A 4699-nucleotide genomic window follows, 5' to 3' on the forward strand; every position below is an offset into this window, starting at 1 on the left:
CTCGTCCTTCGATCCAAAAGCTAGAATTCTGTTATGGTCAAGTGGAATATGTTTGCTTCCATGAAACCCAAACTTCGAAAGTTGGGATAGTTATATGATATTCATGGAACTGAAAATTATTTTCAGATACAAACAAAGCAATGTTTGTTTGCAAGTATTAGTAAAAGTGTTTACTATGCATTTGACTGTTGGGAAAGGGATCCAGAAGAACGCCTGTCATATAATGAAAGGTGAATAAAACAACAACTTAAAGAGAAAGGAAGTGTCCAAAGGGTGTTAGTATGACTTACACGCCTAGGAAGTCCGGGGCTAATGCCACTCTTAAGTTGGGTGCTTCTTCTGAGAGTAGGAGAAATACTAAAAGTTAAACTGTTAGAAGTATAAAGGCAAAAGGAAAGAAGACTGGAATATCCAGCTCATGTATGAATGTCATACAAGTTTTTGATGTATAGAAGGCTGGTCAAAGATATAGTTCTTGCGAATTATGGTTAAACATGTTAATCACTAATTCTTGGGTATTGTGAGTTCATCACAAAAATGCCCGCTCGATTGCATTCTGTTGCAACTCGATGTAAGAACTACTATGGCCTGAAAGACTAGCTAGAAATGAGGTTAAGGTATACACAGGGAACATAGTAAATGTTACTATACCTTCCATCGGTGTATTGCCGTCTGTATTTATTTTCATAATTCATTTAGAGTTTTACAAACTCTATCCCATTGCATAAGGTATCTTGCAAGAAGGTTGTTCATAAGAGAACTTTTTATGTTCGATGTTATGAATAACACAAGGGCCATACTTTCATTATGAATGAGATGTATGTTATGAATATTGATAATAATACAATACCTCTGGGTTTACTTTCATAATTCATTTTAGAGTTTCATACACTCTAGCCCATTGCACAATGTTTGTTGCAAAAGAGTTGTTCATAAAAACAACAATTGTTGTTAAGTATTATGAATAACATAAGGGCCATACTTCCATCATCGATGGGACGTATGTTATGAATATTGAGGGTAATATGATACATCCATAACACTGACGCTAAATGTCGCAAGACTAAAAGAATACCACACAAGTGTGGCACTACATTTGGTCACATTGGAGAAACCCGCATGGAAAATTCCATTATGATGGATTTTGAAGTCTTTTTGATTTTGAATCATCTGACACTTGCAACTTTCCTCCGAAAAGTGAAGTGACTAAAATACCGTTCACAGGCCATAAGGAACGAACAACAAACTTATTAGTGATCATACATTTGATGTGTGTAGTCCGATAAGTGTTGTTAGTGGTGGATTTATTTATCTTCAGAAATGACTCAAGTAGATATATGGATATTTACTTGATGAGACGTAAGTCTGGATCTTTTGAAATCATTCGAAAGGTTCTCAAAAATGAAGTAGAAGTTATTGTAACAAGAAAATTATGTTTCTGCAATTTGATTGCACAAAGGAATATTTGAGTTACATGTTTAGCGAATGTCTGATGAGTTGTGAAAGGGGTTTCATAACTTGCACCTCCCGGAACACCACTGCAAGTGGAAAGTCCGTGGAGATGTAATCAAACCATTTATGACATGGTAAGGTCAAAGATGACATAAATAAATTTGCCATTATCCCTTTTAAAGTGATGCTTTAGAGACTGCGGCTTTTACACTGAAAAGAGCTACATCGGGTCTGTTGAAATGAAGCCATGGTATGGTACGCCCAACCATGTTATATCTTTTCTTAACATTTGGAATATGGGGCTTGTGTAAAAGGTTACAAACCTATTCCAAATCAGACAAGTGCTACTTTGTAGGTTATACCAAATGTTGGGTATTCCTCCCTCACTATACCGAGGCAAATAGTTTTGCCGCGAAACGGTGTGCTTTTAAAGAGAATGGTTCTTTCAAAAAGGTGAGTGGGAGAATAGTGCAACTCGACGAGATAAACAGTATCTAGTCATCAGATCAAAGGAAAGAGACCTTGGAAGTAATTCCAGAGTTTCCTACTGCGACTGATACGGAAGTCTCTACAATAAAATGTATGAACTTCGGTCGAACTTGCAGCTGAACCACGTAGGCAAGGCTCGTGCAAACCTCTCAGGTGCGCAAACGAGATATTGTTGTTAGACAACATTATACCTACGATACACAAGGAAGCGTTGATGGGCCCTGACTCCGGAATTGGCTAAATGCCAATACAACCCAAGTTAGTTTCCATATAAGTGATTCAAGATTAAAACCTTGATACACCTTTCGGAAGACTTAGAGTCTAACGAATATTTATGGAACTTAAAACTGATACGGATAAAATGTTTTATCCATAAAGCTCGACTTGTTGAAATAACAAGTTCAAGAGTTGACTACGATGAGGTTGTTTTCATCGTAGCGATGCTTAAAGTCGGTTCGGGTTGAACTAGCAATTAATACATATTTCAATCATGAGATATGAAACATGGATGATAAAAGGATTTCCATCTGATGGAAATGAAAGCTAGGACTTGTATATGATACAGTCCAAAGTAATTTGTCGATCCAGAGGATGCTAGTAGGTATGCAAACTTCAGAGTTCCAGCAATGGACAGAAGAGAGCAAAATGGAGTTGGAATCTTCGTGTTTTGATGAAATGGTCAAAGGGGTTTTGACTTCATCAATGGGTAACGAAGATGCTTGTAATTCAAGAAAGTAAGTGGGAGCGTAATAATATTTCTAAAAACCTTATGTGCTTGGCACATTGGTAATTGGAAATAAATTTCTTGACACGAATTAGGACTTCATTTGAAAATAGTTTTTCGATGAAGTGCTTAGGCTAAATAGCCTCAATATTAGGCATGATGATCTATGGAGATAGATTTACCTAATGGGGCTAAGCAATGAATACATATTGACAAGATGCTAAAACCTTTTAGCATTTAAAACGCCAAGGAGTGATTCTTGCCAAAGTCACATGGAAGGAGTTTTTGCAAGACTCGGTGTCCCAAAACACTGATGAGTAAAATACATGATGCAGATTCCACACACTTTTGTGGTTGGATTAATCATGTATTCCATGGTATGTAAAACAACCAGATATGTCCGATACTCCCAAGGTGTTGCGAGTATGGATACTAAAGTGATCAAAGTACTGATCGTGGGACAACAGTGAAAGATGTCATTGAGTACTAGAGTAAGTACTGATGATATGTTTTCTTGCAAGCGGAGATCATGAAGAGTTCGTTGTAAAATGTTACATCGATAGTCTTCATCTTTTCACCGTGCGATTTTCGATTTAAGTTAAGGGTTTTGTGTAACACACAATGTGGTGGCACAGTTAGTTGGAACTTGTTCAAACTAGTTACTGTGGCGAATTCTATAACAAGGGCTAAGTATGTTGACGCTTTAGAAGCGACAAAGAAGATGTTGAATCATATAGTTCATTCATGAACTTAGTATAGTTCCAAGATGGCTTTTGACAATGGGACACTACTGCAGGTAGTTGCTCCATAACTCAGTCTGAGGAATCCAGGTTCGACCTGTGATTCACATACATACAAAGCCAAGTCCACACAAAATATGAATTTTGTGAAAACGTGAAAACGCGAGGACATGCAAAGATACACACGGAACTGAAGTCGTCAGATCCGTTGGACATCAGGCTATACCACAAGCGAAGCATATTTACACCGGTGTGCCACAGGTGTAAAGTGCATTAGCATTAACTAGATTATTGACTCTAGTGCAAGTGGGAGTCTGTAGGAGATATGCCCTAGAGGCAATAATAAATGATATTATTTATCTCCGAGTTCATAATTATGTTTATGTTCCATGCTATAACTGCTATGGTTCTCGAGTCTGCAATAACCACGAGGCTCGGAGGAAGACTCATATGCACGTGTGGAATAATAAACGGTAAAATGTATTCCTAGTCTGGCCTCTAAGACTAGCTCAAGTGTTGCATGATGGTTATGTTTTCCTGATCATGGGCATGTCTATGTCAGCAACCTTGAGGGCATAATGTTAAGAGAACATTTGTGTTGAATCGACCCGGCATGATGTTATGCTATGAGATTCATTCGTCACAAGTTTATTGGTACATAACACAGAGATGGTTAACGTTTGCATGATTCCTTAGACCATGAGAGTATCGAGTTTCTTCATGCTTGCTTCATGAACTTTGGGGTTTGTTAAACGTCATCCGTAAATGGGTGGCTATTACGGCGGCTTACGGGTTCATGGAAAAGTGTGTCAAGTAACTTGATAGCTCAAGATTGGGATTTGCTCCTCCGACGATGGAGAGATATCTCTGGGCCCTCTCGGTGTTACGGTATCCATCATCGTCTGGCCAGACACTTTGTGATTTGATCACGGGGATGCCGGAACACGATAACGAGAAAAGAGAACAATACCGGTAACGAGGTAACTAGCATAGTGGACAAGTTGTTGATCCACGGGAATGCCAACATGTCTCACCTCGGGTATTTGTAACATATCGCGAAGCAACAGGAATAGCACACGGCAACTGGAGGTTCACTCGAATATTTATTCGTGTGGGTATAGGGGTCAATATGGGTGTCCACGGCTCCGATGTTGATCATTGATCGGAAGGGGTTCCGGGTCATGTCTATACTTCACCGAACCTATAGGGTCACACGCTTAAGGGTCATCTATCTGCTGAATACTAGACAGGGAGTCTGAGAGAAAATCACCGAAAAAGTTTCGGACACCGAAAA

Source organism: Triticum aestivum, chromosome 5D (assembly GCF_018294505.1).
Source record: "Triticum aestivum cultivar Chinese Spring chromosome 5D, IWGSC CS RefSeq v2.1, whole genome shotgun sequence".
NCBI lineage: Eukaryota > Viridiplantae > Streptophyta > Magnoliopsida > Poales > Poaceae > Triticum > Triticum aestivum.